This window comes from Lissotriton helveticus, chromosome 11 (assembly GCF_964261635.1).
Source record: "Lissotriton helveticus chromosome 11, aLisHel1.1, whole genome shotgun sequence".
In the NCBI taxonomy this organism is placed as follows: domain Eukaryota; kingdom Metazoa; phylum Chordata; class Amphibia; order Caudata; family Salamandridae; genus Lissotriton; species Lissotriton helveticus.
In genome coordinates this window covers 491,763,120-491,782,425 of record NC_136072.1, presented here as the reverse complement: position 1 = coordinate 491,782,425, position 19,306 = coordinate 491,763,120, and the positions used below count along the sequence as shown (strand labels likewise).

At 47.6% G+C, this 19,306-nt stretch overlaps 1 protein-coding gene across 5 annotated transcripts in view; it reads left to right on the top strand.

Moving 5' to 3' along the window:
* Positions 1–19,306, top strand: part of PIK3CB (phosphatidylinositol-4,5-bisphosphate 3-kinase catalytic subunit beta) — a 999,444-nt gene that overhangs the window by 52,209 nt on the left and 927,929 nt on the right. The window contains exons 2-3 of one of the 5 annotated variants that reach the window (XM_078666109.1): positions 7,522–7,654; positions 8,754–8,850. The exons of 2 other annotated variants lie outside the window; for them this stretch is intronic. The gene's annotated coding sequence lies outside the window, so the exon portion shown is untranslated. Of the gene's footprint in view, positions 1–3,935; positions 3,951–7,521; positions 7,655–8,753; positions 8,851–19,306 lie in introns of those variants that run through there. 2 more of the 5 variants (XM_078666110.1, XM_078666108.1) reach the window with 2 other exon arrangements.

The window sequence follows — 19,306 nt, the reverse complement described above, 5'->3', positions numbered from 1 at the left end:
ACGCACTGGTGAGGTGCGCAATGTGTTGGATGCCCATGGTAGTGCTCAGGAATAATGCACCGGTGTTGATATGCTCATGGTTAAATGCCTAATGTCACACCGTAATGTGTATGCCTAAGGTTTTATTGCATACAAGGTGCCTCCTTACCTGATGAGATGGTCATCTCCCTGGCCTAAGGTGATGAGCCCGATATCTAATGTTGATGCCCTCATGCTTTCATGCAGGTCCCGGGCTGAGTAGTCATCCAGTACCGGTTGATTCCAGATATGCTGTTGAGGCCCTATGTTCAAGTAGTTTGTGCCTAAAGTTGGATGCCCACATATGCAGGCATTACAAGTTCTGCCTAGTGTTTTATTCCCACAGGTTGAGGGTGGAGTAAAGCCTTGATGTGCCCTTTTACTGCAGGTGTCCTGCCCCTGTGCTGGCCTGACGTGTCATTCCAGGCCCCTGGTTACATCCCAGGTTAATGAGCAAGCCTGCTGCTTTATTACAGGTGCTCCTGTCTGTTGAGACTTGCTGTGATGTCATGAAGCTTTTCCTTTACAGGGGTCGTGTTGGAGTTATACTGCATGGGGTGTCCTAATGCTAATGTTGTACTTTACAGTTACAGTCTACTGCTAAGGATGAGAGCCTGAGTTGGCCCTGCCATATTGACCCCAGGTTTAGTGACAATCTAATCACATTCTTTTCCTTTCAGCCATGGGCTTACGAACTCATCCCTTACTTCCCATGTAAATAATCCCCCCTGATACCCTTGGCTCTGGTGCCAGTTGGCGCCGTGTTGTGATACCACTGTTTATGCATTTTTTTGCCTTGCAGGTTGGAGATATACTAAACTACTTGCTAATTTTCCAACTCTAACTGGTGTCCTGCCTCTTTTGTGTTGTGCCTGTTGAGTCGTCTGTGGGTACTGCGTGAGTGCTTCACATGTCCTCCGAAGTTTGGCCTGCCCGCTTGGTTCCGTTCTACCCCCCTGGAGATTTGGTAACCCCATTTCTTACATTGGTGGCGAGCGGTGGGATAGGACTTGTGTTTGCGCAGTACCACAGCGGCCACGGGTTACACCACAAGTAGAGCTTTGAGGGTATTCACAGCCTGGTTGTGGAGATTATTGTTTGGCTGAATATTGTTTGCTGTATTGCTTCCTCCGGAAAAGGGTTTTCAATTGTGTGCCCTTGTTCCACTGTGGGTGTGTCCCAGGAAACCTCACCACAATGGGGTTGGTTTATGATGAGGTGGAACTGATGGAGTACACCAAACAGGAAGTGATACACTTCCTCAAGGAGAGAGGGATACCCCCGGTAGGAAACATCAGAAGAAAGTTGTTTCTTTATGAGGTCCTCAAGAGGGAGGAGCCCTTAAAGATCGGTGGGGACCTGTCTGATTACCCCCCTGAGTATTTGAAGGGTGGATTCGGTAGAAGCCAGTGGGAGGGCTCCCAATCTATAACCCTGGAGGGTAATTACCCCGATGAAGAGGAGGAAGAGTTTGGCAGGGCAGAGACGCCAGTAGCTGACGAGGACACCGTAGATAGGGAGTCTCGCACTGGGTCCTGTCCCGGGGGCACTGCCCTATCCCTTTCCCTGTCCCCAGAAGAGTGGGTAGATAGGAGGGAAGAAAGGGAGCATCAGCTAGCGCTGGAGAAGCTCAGGTTGGAGCAGGCCACGGAGTTAGCGCAGCTGAGGATTCAGGAGCAGAGGCTAGAGACAGAAATGGTCCTAGCCCATGAGAGGATGGCAGGGGCGGAGAGGGCCTTTGCCAGGGAGAGAGTAGCTCAGGTGGGTAGGTTGTCCCCTGAGAGTGGTTTTTGGAGCCTGGATACACCGGAGAGGGTGGGATCCAGAGGTGGCAGTGAGTGTAGGTCCAGTGCAAGGAGTTCCACTCACGAAGCCCAGGAGACCGTGACGGATTCCCAGAAAGAGGGGGACGGGTTAGTGTTCAGGGGCAGGGGAAAACTGTCCCACCAGTCCTGGGGGGAGTTTGAGGAGGAGTGTTGGACTGCATTGGAGGATTGGGTGGTGAGGAGAGCAGTGGAGGATTGGGAAGGGCTGTGCCATGCCGTTATCCGGGAGCACGTGCTGAGGAGTTGTTTCCTAAGCCTGCGTCACCATCTGTTGCAGTGTGGGTTCTCAGACCCCAGGGAACTTGCACGGGAGGCAGACCTTTGGGTAAGTGCCAGAGAGTCTGAGAGGACATTGGGGAGTGATCCAGAAGGGAGTGGTGCAGGGATCTTCCTACCCAGTGTGGCGGGAGAGGTGAAGAATGGCCCAGCTAGATCCCAGGATAGTGAGAGGGTTGTAGGGCTCACATCCCATCTACAGGAGGGAGTGAGACGGGGAGGTGTCCCGAGGTGCCCCAACCGCAGTCACAGGGCCTGGAGAGTTCTTTAAGGGAACCCCAGGTTGGGAGCCTAGGCTGTCCTGATGTACCTTCTCTTGAAGGGGATCCCCTCATGTCAGGAGAACCCGGAGCATCAGTAATCAGAGCTCCAGTGGTTCGGGGGTCTGACCAGTCACAGGGTTTAGATCCTGGACTGGGGTTCCAGGTTCAGGGGTTGCCTGACCTGGAGGGTGGGGTACCTGTAATTAAGGACCCTACCAGTTTGACTCCCAGGGGTACTTCTCTTGGTGGGAGGGTGCAGAACTCTGGGAGGGGGTGCAGAGGGAGGAAGGTCTCTCCTCTGTCACCGGCTCAGCCACAGGGCGCAGATCCCGGGTTGGGTGGCCAGGTTGAGGGTTTGCCAGACCTGGCGGGTGGGACATCTGTAATCGGAGTCCCCCCAAATTTGACTCTCAGGGGTACTACTCCAGTTAGGAGGGTGTGGAACTCTGGGAGGGGGTGCAGGGGGAGGGAGGACTCTCCCCTGTCACCGGTTCAGCCTGAGGGTTTCGACTCCAGGTTGGGGAGAGAGTGGTTGTTTGAGGGTGTCCCCAGGGGAAGGAGATGGCGGAACCCTAAGAGGAGAGGTAGGGGGAGGAGATCCCAGGTGGGTGGACCAGTGGCAATTTGGAAAGAGGAGAGTGGTCCAAGAGTACTACGAGCCCGAGGCTAGAGCCTCCCACTCAATGAAGAAACAAGGGCCAGAGACTTCTGGATGGCCTAGAGGCCAGACCTGGCCACATCCCACTAGGGAACACCAGTGGGGTGGTTTTGTTGGTGAAGGGAGGGTTGCGAGAGGGAACCATTGGGTTCCAGAGTGGAGAAGGGACTGCAGGTGCTCCTGTAGTTGCCGGCCTGCGTCCACCTTTTTCCGCCCCAAGCAGGGAAGCCCATCAAGGCATTAATTGGTCTACCCTGGCTTTTGGCTGGGGGGGGGGGGGGAGTTGTGTTGGACTTGGCCTTTTCCCCCGAAATTTTTCGCTATTGCCCCCCTAATTTGAAATGTCTCCCCCATGGTAATAAACCTGTATAGGCCATGTGTGGTGTGAGACACCTTGTTAATATGTAATGTCATGTAATGGTGTGAGCTCTTGTAAATTTCCCCCATTTTAGAAATGCACCTGACTAAAATGTTCTGTGTTTAAAATGGATGCCATGGCCATGAGTTTTGCCACCAGACTGCCATAGGTCAGCGGTCTAGGTATTATTACCCAGCCACCCCTAGCTTTTGGAGGGAAAGCCTGGCACCCAGGGTGCTCAACCCCTCCCCTTGAGCCAGTTTAGGCCAGCTTTGTCAACATTCTAGAAGGTTCTGGCACTGCCTGGGAGGAGGGTATAAGTAAGGGGGATGTGCCACCAGAGAGTCAGTCAGAGCGGGGACAGGAACGTGAGGGGACCTGCTGCGAGGTGCTACCGCCACATGGGCCTGTGAGCTGGGCCCTGCACCCCTCAAAAACCCCCTCCCTTCTGCTGTCCCATGGGCCCCTGAATTATGAGGGCCCACCCAGGTCCCTGTCACTATTAGGGACCGTGAATTACGCCAGCGCTGCGCGAAAGGAGCGCCCAGGAGGTGAGGAGTGGGCCCCTGAGGAACTGTAGTGGGACTGTCCGCCCCCCTTGGGAAGTTGTGGCCCCTGTGGATGCGCTGGACTGTGAGGAGCTGCGTGTGCTGAAAGAGCTGTGCCCCTTTGAGGCCCCAGGCCCCTGGAAGCTGGGGTCCTGAACTGCCTAAATTGTCTTCAAGCGCTCTCCGGCCGTGCCCCCTGAGAAGCGCTGTACTGTGCCAACCTGCTGTGGCTCCAGAGACCATTGTTGGGCCTCCAAGCGCTGGGTGTCCCCGAGTGCTATTCTGGCCAAGCGCTCCCCTCCCCATCGAAGCGCCGCTGGCCCATCCAGAGCTGTGTGTGTCCTGAAAGCGCTGCTGTTCCCCACTCACCGCCGCAGCCCTGTGAAGCGCTGGGACCGAAGCGCTGTTGTCTGTCCCCGGCGGCCCTCGGTGCCAGGAGAGGGCCTCCGCCGTGTGGCCGAGGGCCTCGCCCGCCCCGATTGCGTGGAGTCTCCCTCGGCGGCCCCCAGAGCCTTGAGGAGACTGCCACGCTTTCCAAGCAGGCCGCACTAGGCCTGAAGCCATCGCCACCACCATCACGTGACGGGGCGCCCGGCCGCGTCATCGGCCCGCCCCCGCCGCACACGGATTGGCCCAGCGGCCGCACCCCCAGAAGCCAAGAGCGGATTGGTTGCTCGGCCGGGCAGCCAGGAGAAGCCAGCCGACGGCGCTGCGGGGCTCCCATGGTGAGGAGGGAGCCCCGTTCGTGAACCCGGAGCGGGAGAGAAGCCGGTGCAAGCCCCGGGTCCCCAGTGAGCGGAGGGGAGCCCTGGGATTGACGAGGCCGGAGTGAGGCGGATTCCGGTGCGAGCCCCAGGTCCCCGAGAGAGAGGAGAGGCCCGAAGCCAGTCGGAGGTGTTTCACGGGGCTCCCGTGGTGGAGAGGGAGCCCTGTTTGTGCGGCATAGGCCTGAGTGAAGCCTTTGCCGGCCCAAGTGACCTGTGCAGGACTAAGGAGGTGCCCCGGGGCTCTCAGGTGTTGTGGAGAGCCCCGCGACGAGAGTGCTGTGCGGCAGGGGCCTGGAGGCACATTGTCAGTGCCTGGCCCCTACTGCAAAGGAGACCTCCCCGGAACCCCGGTGAGTGGGGGCTACGTTAGACTGTGTGGAGGGCAAAGTGGGCAACGGGGCACAGGGTCGGTGTCCGAGCCCCCCCCCCCAATGACTTGCTTGGATGGTAATCATACCCTGAACTGGGCGACAGCCTGAAGTGCAAACTGGTGTAGGCTGGATGTCAATGCTTTTCCCCTGGGTCCCCCAAGGAATTATTAAAGCCCCAAGAGCTAGGGCCAGGACTTATGTTAATGCTGGGTTGATGTTTAGGCCGATGGTTTTGCGCCCAGTGTGCTTATGGCCTAGTGTTAATGCCCCTGCTAATGGTGGGCATCCCCATGCGTTATACCGCTGAGGCCGACTGCTCCTCTAAGGAAGTGTTAGTCGCCTGAAGAGATATTTAGGTTTGCCATAATGAAATGTTTATTCCTGCACAGTGACCGGGTAATAGGAAATGTTTGATTATCCCTGCCCAGGAATGGTTGTGATCTGTTACTAATGTATACTGATGTTTTGTGCCGGGTGGGTGATCTTGCGCTGATTCAAGGCCGTTATACCCATGAGGATTGTGGGGCCCCTGCGGATGTTATTTACCTGCCTAAGTGAGCCTAATGTACGCACTGGTGAGGTGCGCAATGTGTTGGATGCCCGTGGTAGTGCTCAGGAATAATGCGGCAGTGTTGATATGCTCATGGTTAAATGCCTAATGTCACACCGTAATGTGTATGCCTAAGGTTTTATTGCATACAAGGTGCCTCCTTACCTGATGAGATGGTCATCTCCCTGGCCTAAGGTGATGAGACAGATATCTAATGTTGATGCCCTCATGCTTTCATGCAGGTCCCGGGCTGAGTAGTCATCCAGTACCGGTTGATTCCAGATATGCTGTTGAGGCCCTATGTTCAAGGAGTTTGTGCCTAAAGTTGGATGCCCACATATGCAGGCATTGCAAGTTCTGCCTAGTGTTTTATTCCCACAGGTTGAGGGTGGAGTAAAACCTTGATGTGCCCTTTTTACTGCAGGTGTCCTGCTCCTGTGCTGGCCTGACGTGTCATTCCAGGCCCCTGGTTACATCCCAGGTTAATGAGCAAGCCTGCTGCTTTATTACAGATGCTCCTGTCTGTTGAGACTTGTTGTGATGTCATGAAGCTTTTCCTTTACAGGGGTCGTGTTGGAGTTATACTGCATGGGGTGTCCTAATGCTAATGTTGTACTTTGCAGTTACAGTCTACTGCTAAGGATGAGAGCCTGAGTTGGCCCTGCCATATTGACCCCAGGTTTAGTGACAATTTAATCACATTCTTTTCCTTTCAGCCATGGGCTTACGGACTCAGCCCTTACTTCCCATGTAAATAATCCCCCCTGATACCCTTGGCTCTGGTGCCAGTTGGCGCCGTGTTGTGATACCACTGTTTATGCATTTTTTTGCCTTACAGGTTGGAGATATACTAAACTACTTACTAATTTTCCAACTCTAACTGGTGTCCTGCCTCTTTTGTGTTGTGCCTGTTGAGTCGTCTGTGGGTACTGCGTGAGTGCTTCACATGTCCTCCGAAGTTTGACCTGCCCGCTTGGTTCCGTGCTACCCCCCTGGAGATTTGGTAACCCCATTTATTACATAATCCCTCCGGGTTTAACGGCCCAGTCAGTCTAATCAACTGCTCCCACCCGAGACCCTTCCTCCCCAGCTCTAGAGTGCCATGATTTGGGGGACAAAGGTTGTGTGTCTCTGAATAGGCTAAAAACTGATCATTCAGGTTTGAGTTGCATCGGTTCCAGATCTACGTCTGGCCTTCCTGATTCTGACACCTCATGGTCAATTGAGATGACCTGCTCCTTACTAGCCGCTACTTCTTTTTTTGTCTGGCTTTGATGGCGCAACTTCTGTATCACAGTTGGCCAGGTTTGTCTTGATGTTAGTTGTTTGTCGAGAGTTGGAAGCTGTATCTTCCAAGTGCAAGGAAGTCCAACCGGTTACGAGTCTCTTCTAGAGAGGATAGAGAACTGTTTGCCCGCCCACTGGAAAAGTTATCCGAATGGATTGCCCCATTGGAATTTGATCTCTTGTCATTGGAGGAAGTTGGTAATGTGTTTAAAGGAGCAACATTTTCTCAGTGTTAGACGGGAAAAATCTTGATATAGTTACAGTGTGACCCCACTTAATCTTGATATAGTTAGTGTGACCCCACTTAAAGAGATCTAACTGTCCACGCAGGCACGGGGCATGACTGCCTTTTTGTCTTTTTAGAAGTAGACCCTCGTAGCCACACCGCTGGGTGTGCCTTTAGGAGGGGTTGTTGCAAAGTGACTCTGTGGATTCTGTCTGATTTGATGCAGCATGAGTCTGGATCATCTAAGATGGATTTGACGAGGTCTTGGACATATATATGAGGAGTTCTGAAGCGATGATTTCAAATGGAGTTCATCAGACACATATATTGTTTTAGCCGGACAGATTTATGAGATCTCACACTTTTCTTGCAGGAGGATATACTATTTCACTGTTGAAGGTGGTAGCAGTCCTCTGTCTGATTGTGGAGGCCCTTCTCCACTTCCTTTTTTTACAAAACCCTGGGTCTGATGCCTCCTTTTGTACATCTTGGAGATCACTGTGCAGGTATGTATTTTTGTGCGATGGTTTCATCCTTAAGGTCTTTTAAGGCAGCACTTGGGGAGTCTTTGGTGATAACTGAGTCTACAGATCTGGATCTCCGCTGACCATCTTCTGCATTGGGATCCATATCCTCCAGTGAGTCCAGTGCAGCTCAGTGATTGTTGTAGAAGACTTTTATGAGTTTCGTCTTTCTTTGCTCTGCCCCCACCCACCACCCGTTGGTTGGGGCCCACTATGCAGAAGTCGCCATGATGGGAAAGATGGTGCACTTCTCTTGGGTGGCTGCATCAGGGAGTAGTGCCTGGAGACCTTGCTCAGCTTCGCTTCATTTAGAACCATTCTGTTCACTTCGCCACTTCTGTTGATGGGTGCGCATGCTTGTAGGGCTCCTTGGATGTTCACAGGAGGCACTGATCGAGAAGAATGGATGGCCCTGGCTGTGTGTCAGGGCTTATATGTGGCTGCCACATGATAGGAGCTGTTGGAGCGTTTGCTTCAGTGCTTCACTTTGGTGTTGTCATTGTTGCTCTTGGGGCTGTGCAGAGCTTTCTTACTTCTACGCTTTCCTACCTTCGTTATTTGTAGGTATTTGTCATCTATAGTGTCTGCCAATTGCATTCAAGAAGTCGCAAGTCAGATCTGATTACCAGGTGCTTGTGCTGAATGGGGCAGGGGAGATCTGCTTCTCTGCACTCCCTGAGTGATCTTAAGGGTGAGTTAATGATTGCGGGCATAATGATTGCAGGCTAACCCTTCGTCTGCCGGAATAATGGTGGGGGAATTTCAGAGCCTGGCATTCAAATATCCGCCATGCTCTGCACCTGACCATACCCCTCCTCACATTCCTTTTTGAAATGTTCCTGGAAGATAGCTAGGCAGTGTTTTGGCTAATATTTTTAAAGGCATGCTTGGAAATTGACTCACTACTTGCGTTGTAACGCACAATAGGGCACCCCAATATTCTCTCAGGCGATGGGTACATAATGCAAAATGATGATAAACCTTTAGGCTTTCTTTGAAAAATCTGACACTCCGAAAGACACATAATAAAGGGTTGACACTGAGTTGAAGAATAAATCTACATTCTCTCTCTGTGCCACAGGTATCCATATTGAAGTCCTTACCTTTGAGCAGGCTGTTTTTCAATGGAGTAGAGGCACTACAAGAGGGAGCAACCAGAATCTTGAATAACATGACCGGTAAGAAAACAAAGCTCTCAAAGGCTTAAAATCAGAGAGCAGGATTATTGTAAAACCAGCAAATAAAGGGGGAAGGATTGTAATACAAGATGTGAATGACTATAGCAATGAATGCAATCGCCTATTGCAGGATCTAAAGAAATACAAAGGCCTTTCGTCTGATCCGACACCCCAGCTGAAATCCAAGAATAAAGATGTAATAAAGAAAGCAGAATCCAACAAAGTCCTGTAAAAAAAAAAAAAAGTTGAATTTATCTTTACTAATAACCTGGTAACACCCTTCTTCTACACCCTTCCCCATGATGCACAAAATCAAGACTCCCCAACCCCTAGGATGCCCGATTGTGTCTGGAAAGGTCTCGCTCTGAGAGCCTTTGTCTTGTTTCATCTGTGATTTCTTCCTAAAACCACACATTCGAGGCACTACTACCTACCTGAAAGATACCAAGGATCTCCTGATCCTACTTAATGAAATACAATATGTCCCAGAAAGAAATGTACTAATAAATCTCGACATTGAGAGCTTAGACACAGACTAACACAGCTGGAGATTCTGTCATCTGAGACTCTCAAGAACAAGGAGAAAGGGAGCACACAACCCCTTATCCTTTATTCTTGGCTGTACACGCCTAGAACTTTTTCAAATTTGAAGGTACTCTCTTTTTACAAACATTTGTAACTTTGATGGGCAGTACTTTTGATACAAGTGTGGCCGAACTTTATATTTACAACTTTGAAACCAAGTTTATTCATAATACAAGCAATCCTTTCAGAAACCAAATGTTATAGAAAAGGTACATAGATGAGATATTGATAATCTGGGAAGAAGACAGTAAATCTACTACACCTTTCTTCCCCCTGGATCTATAGCCTTGACACAAACATCCGATTCACCCACACGATGATCAATGAATCAGTAACTTTGACTGTAACCATCTTCGCAGAACAAGGCACATACCATAAACCAACTAACCGGAGCACTCTCCTTGCATTTCATAGCTTCCAACCAAGACCTCTTGTTACATCCTGCTTTTTCGCCTTCTCTGTCCTTCTTTAGTGTTTGTTCTAAGCTGTTCAGCCTGTATCTATGTCACCTAGAGTTCCTTTTGTGTATGTTTGTTTTTAATGTCAGTTATATCTGAGGCTGAGCAGCAGGGCAGCTGCTCCCGGTGGGGCTTACTATCCTGTACATACTTACTTGGATTAATATGCTGTTTATCCTACTTCTACTCCTTTAACTATTGCCTAAGAATAAACCTGAAACTTGGATACAGCTACAACAGATTTACTTTATTATTTTTGGGATGTTACACCTCTATAAGATAACCTCCTTCACGGTGAGTTCCTCAGACTTAAGTACTGTAGCAAAATTACAGCTTTAACCTCCAAGCCACTCAGGGAAAAATTACAGGCCTGTGATTATCATGAGGATCATTAAAACTACTCAAAAACAAGCTAGGAATCAGAATAGGGATGCACTCTTGGAGAATCATGATTACAATAGGTCAACAAACACTCCCCCCTCTTCACTTGAGTCACAACAGTCAGCACAGTTTTGAATCGGGTAAAAAGGCCATAGACAAAAACTGGCATATCCTGAGCCCAGGTTACCTTAAATGGAAGAAACGATCAAGGAGCCTGAAAAAGATAGTTTGGTGTCTACCCGTCCAAAGAAATGCAGAGATACGACGACTACAGTCCTCAACCACTGGGGTCTTCCAGATATTGATAGGTATTCTCCTGTGGCGACTGCAGTGTCTGCCACCTGACTTACACCACTATAACTTTAAAATTAGAACCTGGGAGTGTGGACAATCAAGAAGCATACTAACTGTAATTCCTAAAATGTAATCTACATCATTAAATGTCCCTGTGGGCTGCATTATGAATGACAGGCAGGAAAGCAAAAACAAGAATATGTGAATCTGATGTAAAAGAAGTAACACCAGGATGAAAGAATGTTTTCAAACAGTTGTTGATACGACCAATTATCTCAACTGGGTCTCCATTGAGCAACTCGACAGCAGAATTAGAAGCCCAGAGAAAATACTATTTGAAAAATAACAGAAATGGATATACCGTCTATCCACGCACAAAACAGACCTGAATGATAATACACCCTGAAATGCTGTACAGATATAAATCACTCTACTATACCCAAGGTCATTTCTTGCCCTTTTTTTATGCGTGACCTTCTCATACCATTAGCCTTCAGGATGTACCATAGGCTCCCGATTTGTAAACTAATTGTTTTAACTGAGACTGTATGATTTTATAGTTTTTAGATTTTTGGACAAAACGCAATCGTTAAACAACCTTACGAGTCATAATCACAAACTCCTATTTGAGTTGTGTTCCAACCCATTTTTTTTCCACATCTTAGTTTGTGATGCTCCCTTTCTATTGGGTTACAGTACTGTAATGAGGTTTGTGCAAAGGAGTAAATTAAGCATACTCCTAAAATATCGCATAACCATTTTGAGTTCAACCTGAACCAATAACATTAACACATGCTTTGCTAATGTATATAAACAAGCCAGTTAACAAAGGCTCAATGCGGTACACGCATGTCCAATGCCGGCTGGAGCGTCTGTACGTGGCTGCATGGTGACGTAAGCATGTACACTGCCCCCATGCATCAGAACTCGCAGACTGGTGCACTGCGTCCATTCCGGTAGACTGTATTTAATCTCTACAGGACGGAGGCACAGAAACATTCAGATCCCCGAGGACATAAAATAGGTAGTTTGCTGGTAAGACACCTCAACGAAGTAAGTCTGGACAACGGGGTTCCCTTTACAGTTAATGCTCTATGTGGAGAAAGAAAAATGTCCTAGCTAACATAAAGGAAAGTTTCAGTTCTATTAAGGTCACGGAGGTGAGGATTAGGCTGTTCTCTCTTCACTTTATCTTTCTCTAGCAGCCGTTTTGAAGAACTAATTTTCACCATATTACTACATTTCCCATGAACTTGGGGAAAAAAGGAACAGAAACAGTCCATCCAATCATAGGGCTGCCCTCAGTATAACAGTCCTCGTAGCCCTTCTATCTCCCTCTTTCTTCCAGCATAGACAGCATTCATCTATTGGTCCTTCTCCGGCTTGTTGGATTCCGTCCCTAAAAGGAGGAAGTAGATACACATTGTCTGTCACTACATAAGCAAACCTGGAGCATAATCAGACAACATGGCATGACAGGTCTCGAGACAGCATCCATAGAAGAACGTTCACCCACATGAAACCGACATTCCCCTGATGAAGGCTTTACTCCGAAATGCATAGGGAAGAGGTCTCATTGTGATAATCTAGCATGCAGAAATTATACATTATGGAACATTTTGAACATATATGTGGAATGAACATATCTGAATACTAAAAACATACAGAAGAATAACTTTGTCAAGAGTATTTTAAAACTTGGGCTGTAGTTTTCAGCACTCATTTACCTGTGCCCAGAGAGTCCCCCCCACATGGGTGGGGTTGCAACCTAATTAAATGACATGAAACAGAACACATCCCTTTAAAAGGTATCGACACGCTTGTAGTGTAAGACAAAAATAACATTATCAAATTTGGCATGTACTTGCACCTTCGTTGACAATCCCATAACACATAAATCACATTGCATATTGAGCCTCCATTAGGAGGGGAAGAAAGAAATCCACCTGGAAAGAAGCATAGGGTGGACTAATCCTTGCCTCATGTCCTTAATAGAATTGAAACTCTCCTTTAGGTTAGCTAGGAAATTCTTCATTCTATATCAGGACCCAGAGGGGAGGATTAGGCTAGTTCAAAGCGTACTCACCACTATCCTTGCCAGAGAGGGAATTAGTTTGAAATGAAAAGTCTTACAAGTAGAGTCAGATGTCCAGTCTGCAGCTTTGAGGATATCCTCCAGTCTTGCTCCCAGACAAAAAGCCTTGGAGACCATTGATCCTCTCACTGAATGGGCTCCAAACCAGGATGTATTAATCCCTGATTCCTACATGACCAATCTGACTCCTCTGGAAATCGTAGGGGAAGCAACTTCCCTGTGGGGCTTTGTGAGAGCAGTCAGTAGTTGTCGCTGTCCGTAAGGACGAATATAGTCTGTAACCACCTTATATCTTTTAATTTTGTGGACCATGCACAATTTAGGAACTTGCAAATGAGCCGGAAAAGACACAAACTTAGAGTTACAATTTTGTTCGGCGGGTAATATGAAGTCACCCTGTCTGGGGTAAAAACTCTACCTGTAATATCCAAGGCCTGAACATCTGAGACTCTGCGACAAGAAATTAAACACAATAACATTGCCAATTTCGCCGACAGTCATTTAATAGACAGGTACTTTTTAGAAGGCCAAGATGGAAACCGTGAAATGACTTTAACGTCCCATAATGTTGAATACCTAGGTTCAGGGGGACCCGAGAGCCTGATTCCCCTCAATAACTTAGACTAGCGGGTGCTCACCCACCTGCTGAAGTTGAAGATCTGAAGGTATTAATTGATTGGTGAGCAAAACCCTGGAAAGCCAAGCTCGCCAGAAAGTTCAAAACCTGCACAACATCTGCCCCCATGGGATCCACATAGTGTTGAAGACACCAACCCAACCATCTGGACCAGGCAGATCGGCATCGTTTGTGCGTGCCATCTGCCCAAGCCCTGGCAAGAAGGGTTGGAAGCCTCTTTTGAAAGACCCGTGACTTTCCACCGTTGCCGGTAACCCTCCAAGCCATGAGGCGGAGAGATCCCTATAGGACCAGCGGGTCAGGATTGTTCTGGGGATCCTGGAGAAGATCGGGAGACAGTGGTAGATTGATTGGAAAATCCTAACAAAGTTCCAACATCGCTGAAAACCAAACTTGCGACCTCCATATCGGGGTAATCACCACCAGGTCCCCCTGCGCACCTGAGCCGTCAGTTGCGTTATCATTGCAAAGGGCAGGAAGATGTAGGACAGCTCTTTGCTCCAATCCTGGAGAAAGGAGTGTATGGCTGCTGCATGGGGGTCCAGTCTCCAACTGCAATACCGGTCAAGTTGAAAGTCCAGATGGTACGCAAAGAGATCTATGTAAAACGGACCCCAGCGATCCTGGAGCTGTCGAAAGATTAGGCTACTCACAAAAACAACCTGGGGGTCTAAAAGGGAGCTAATTTATGATCCCTAAATTCACTAAACTCCTATAAAAGTGAGCGAGTGACTACGGTGCTAGATCAAACGAACTACCTATAGTGGAGAAGGAAATACAACCTCACAGTCATATGACTCACCGCGACTGTTTGAACAGACCCATACAGAAAAAGATAGGATTCCCATCAACAGTGTGTAGATCAAATAATTATCATTTGGTCATCCTGATAGGGCTGGCGTGTCTCTTGATCAATAAGACCATGCCATGCCTCAAACTCATCCGGGTCAAGAACCCTCAGTCGCCGTGACGACCATAGAACTATGATCTAAATGGGAACTGTGCAGTGCAAAAAAAGGAAAAAGTGGTGTATGTTAAAAAAGGATAGAGCCACAATAAGAACAAACTTTAATCAGCATTGTTCTCTCCCTTATTAAAACCAAGCAAGTACAGCAGTTTAACCAAATAGCTGCATGTTACACGGCCAACATGTTTCAACCAAACTGGACTAGTTCCAAAGGCTTTCGTCAGGGCCACAGTTTTAAATACTCGCTACTGCATTATAAAGGTGCAACAAAAAGGATATAAGTGTGCAGATAAATATTGATTATCCTCTGTATCAATTTGGTGTATTGTGGTAAATAAATAAATAATACCCTATTTTTGACTAGGCATATATTATAACAGATAGCTCAATAAATAAGAGTCAAGATTCGAGGTAGTAGGAGTTTCTGCAGGTTTATTACAGCATAAGGACAGGAACAGGACAACCTGCATAGACAGGGGCCCGGCAGCTGCCGGGGCTAGATCTGGGATGAGCGCGCTAGCTTTTAATAACAGTACATGAGCATTTATACATAACGTAAACACATAGCATTACATTGCAGTAGGCGTAGCAGTGGGTGGAGCAGAAGGCGTGACGCGTAGCAGTCGCGAAAGATAACAGTAAAAGTAGGTGTAACTGGGCGTATACATAGACATGTGGTGTAAACGTAACAGAATATGTCATGAAATGGGCGGAAACATTGGAGGGGGCTACCTAAGGAGCCGGGACCTCTAACCTGGTGGTGCGCGCAAACTGGCAATGACGTGTTACTAGGAGAAGCTGGGGGCTATGAACTCTGTGCTAGGAGCAGAGACTAAAGTCTGGAGGGTCGGAGCGACATGTACCTAAACCCTATCTAGTATCTGATGTTTAGGGAACATATTGATATAAACTAGAAGTCATGAGGGGAAAGGCTAACTTGACTTTAAGACTGGACCATGCATTATTCTACATGTAGTGCGTGATGAAGAATATTAAATGACCATTAAATACAGTATTTCTCTAACGTGGAGACGAGAAGGCTAGACAATGACGGAAACTATTGATGCAGTTCAGTAGCTTAGGAATGCAGAGAAGGAGGACTGAACTGATAACTGGACTTTTGGCAGACTCAGAGGCAGAGCCAAGCTGCACCGGGCACTGCGAGGCAGGAAGTAAGTGAAAGGTCGAGGATACAGGTGGGGGCTGGATCGCTCCTCAGCAAGGCTTCAGGAGACAGGAGCTGAATCTGATGTCCGGGCCCTGTTGAGGCCTAGAAACGGGGACTTTATAATGAAATAACGTGCACACTGAGAAACGTGGCAACGTAGCTTTACATAGGCCTGATATTCGTAGTATTCACGAGGACTGTAAACTGGCATGCTAGAGGTGGACACAACTGTAATTGCGTCTTGAATCGGACATGGGGAATAACATATGCATATTGGTCATGCACACATAACATATGATGGATGACACGTGGTGACACAGAACATGGCAAAATTTACTTTTCCACATTCCCTCCTTGTCACTACGTTTCCATCAGGAAACATCAATATTCATGATACCATCTATCATTTCATACAGTATCATTTGTTCATCTCGAATTGTCTTGGAACGGGATTTAGAACGGGGCTTGGGACTAGGAATACAAGAGGTAGCACAAATGCCGCAAATCGCAGGGCCACATTGTATACAGAGGCAGCAGCTGAATATGATCGCTACTGCAATACTGAGAAAGGACAGGATTTTCCATCCCCAGGCGGAAATTATATTCCAGAACCAACCGGACCATGTCCAGGTGCCTGGATCTTGGTGTAACAGATGGGCAATTTTATGAAGTCTGGTTATAGCTGAATAAACAGACGGCGCGTTATTTGGAATGAAAATGCAGCAACTAGATCCGAGGACTCTACAGGCCCCGCCCCTATCGGCCAGTATGACGTCAAGGACGAGACGATTCTGTAAAACGACAATTCTCATAAAGGATTGCTCTTCGGTTAAATTACCTAGAGCGGAGGCAGTCTCATCTACTACTGCTTCAAGGGTTCTTGTTAACCTACGGATTAGCTTACTATTTACAACTGTACCTAAATAAGGGAACACACCTTTATCTATATCAATGAATTGCTCTGCGGCAGTTTCAGTATAATCGACAATCGGGAGGTTTCTCTTGTGTCTAGTATGTACTAGATGTGTGTTTCTATGATAGTCAGGTGGGGCTAGAAAAACAGGTGGCAGTAGGAAGGCAATGTAACAGGTTCCCTCCCAATCGAGGGGCAGATGAACATATGCAGTTTGACCACAAACAAAATAAGAATGACGTGAAGCTTTAAAATTAGATTTCCCACTGTCACTATACTGGATAATAGTAGTACAATCACTATGTCCTACGTGTACAGAACCATGACTACGGACACATAATTCGCCTTTGACTGGTAGTACTGAAATAGCAGGTGAGTCTGGAGTAGTATCAGACTGGACATTCAGGACCATGAAATTCGACGAATAATTACCTAAATTATACACTTCATTTTCTAGATCTAAACCTGTTCTGTGGGGGAAACCTTGCTTGTCTGGGAAACATGTACTGTTAAGAAAAGACATATCCGTCGAGGATGACGTTAACGTGGACCATGCTCCACACGAACCATTATGTGAGAATGGATAAGGAAAGAGTGGCAGAACTCCCTTCGGGGTCTGGAAAGGGGGGAGTCGACCACACACCCAACAATTAGTGGCATTGCTGGTCTGGTGTGAGTAATGTAACATACGGATAAATGAATTGTTACGCATAGCGAGGCGGTAAGCATATTCGTGAGGAGGCAGATCACTAAACGTGTGCTCTACTGTAACATTAGCAGACATATTTACATGAGGAACTGGAAAATACAGATAGAACGCATAGCTGGTGCAGGAAATCAAAAGGCTGAGAAATAATATGAAACTTAGAAAAACGATACATTGAATTGAATTGCGACTGACTCTCTCACTATGGGGGTCTATTTTATACATGTCAGAAACAGCCTAACCGTTTCACCTAGGGGAGGACTTATACAATCAAACTGACTGACTTATTTTACTAGACCGGAGCTTTAACTTATACTCCTGTTGCGGAGTTTTCTCTAACAAGGGAGGGGTTGTAGCAATGTCTTTTGCGGGACAGTCCTTAGGAACAATATTTTGGCAGTCCTTAAAATCCTGGGAATCCTTGGAAATGTTTTTAGAAACGGGTTTCAATCCATTGAAAAGTTTAACATGAGAAAGGTGGACCCACCCCTTCCTGCCTTCCAGTTTGACGGCAGTACGGGTGGTCAAGAGGACCTGACGTGGCTCCTTCCAACGTGGCTCCAGCGGACTTGATCTGTCAAAATTTCGGATCATCACCAGCGAACCTGGAACGATTTCATGCGGTGCCACCTCGGTATTGTCTGGAAATGCGGCGGCAACCTGTGAACGACATGAGTTGAGGGCAGACATCAAGGAAGCTAGGTAATCTGTCAGCATATTACATGAAACATCAGTAATACTTCGGGGTCTAGGAGTACCCCACATGTTAGGGGGGCGGCCGAATACGACCTCATACGGGGACAGACCTGATCTGGAATGTGCGACCATGCGCATATAAAATAAAGCGACTGGCAGGGCTACTAGCCAGTCCACACCTTTTTCTTTGCATACTTTGGCGATACGGATTTTCAGAGTTTGATTATGTCTCTCGACTAGACCGGCTGCTTCGGGATGGCGTACACAATGGAACTTCCACTGGTACCCTAACAAAAGGGAAACGTGCTTCATGAGTTCAGATGAGAATGGCTGACCGTTATCAGAATATACGACTCTAGGGAGTCCATATCGAGGGAAGAATTCACGAACCAACTGCTTGGCAGTGGTCGCGGCTGTGTAATCTGGGACTGGATATGCTTCTGTCCATCTGGACAAAGCGCATACAACTACAAGGACATACTTGAAACCTCGACATCGCTCCATCTGAATATAATCCATCTGGAGGACCTCAAAAGGGTGGTCAGGGGGCTGGAAACCACCTTGTTCCACCGGGACACTTTTACCTGGATTAAACTGACAACATATCATACAGGTACGGACTTTCTGCTTGGCTGCAGCTCGTAAATGCTTGTTGAACCAAATGTTCTGGATACTGTCTAACATAGCTTTTTCTCCTAAATGTGCTGGACTATGTGCGGTATTAATAATGACTTGAACCATAGAGTCGGGGAGAAACCATGTGGCTCTACCCTTTGTTAACCATCCTTGATCTGTCTGGACCCCTCCTTGTTCAGACCATTTCCTGATTTCATCGGGAGTAGCATGTAACTGGATATCTATGACATCTTGTGTAGGGTCCTTAACTGTCATGCATGTAGTCAGATCTGGAGTATGTGTTATGTTAACTGGAATGTCTGGAGTCTGTGCTGTAAGCTTGGCTGTGCGATCTGCTAGATCATTACCTTGGGAAATAATGTCAGTAACTTTCGTATGTGCTTTGCATTTCATGATAGCGATAGATGTCGGTAAGTGTATGGCATCTAACAGAGCTTGAATAAGGAAACCATGCTGAATCTTGGTTCCATGAGAAGTCATGAAACCTCTCTCCTGCCAGAGTACTCCGAAGTCGTGTACAACTCCGAATGCGTAACGTGAATCTGTGTAAACATTAACTTTCAGGTTCTTGGCGTGTATACAGGCTTGTGTCAGAGCAACTAGCTCTGCTGCTTGAGCGGACAAGGTATCAATACGGTGTGTCTTAATAACTTCAGTGTCAGTAGTCACTGCATATGCGGCGACTAGTTCCCCTGTACTAGTTCTCATACATGAACCATCCACATAAAGTGTCAGGTCGGGATCTGGTAACGGAATATCTGTCAGGTCTTGTCTTGGCTTTGTCGTAATGTTAACTATTTCCACACAGTCGTGTGTGGCAGAATTTGAACTAACTGATGGTAACAGTGTAGCAGGATTCAGGATGTTGCAGCGTCTAATTTCTATGTGTGGCTGAAACAGTGTCAATTCATAACCTGTTA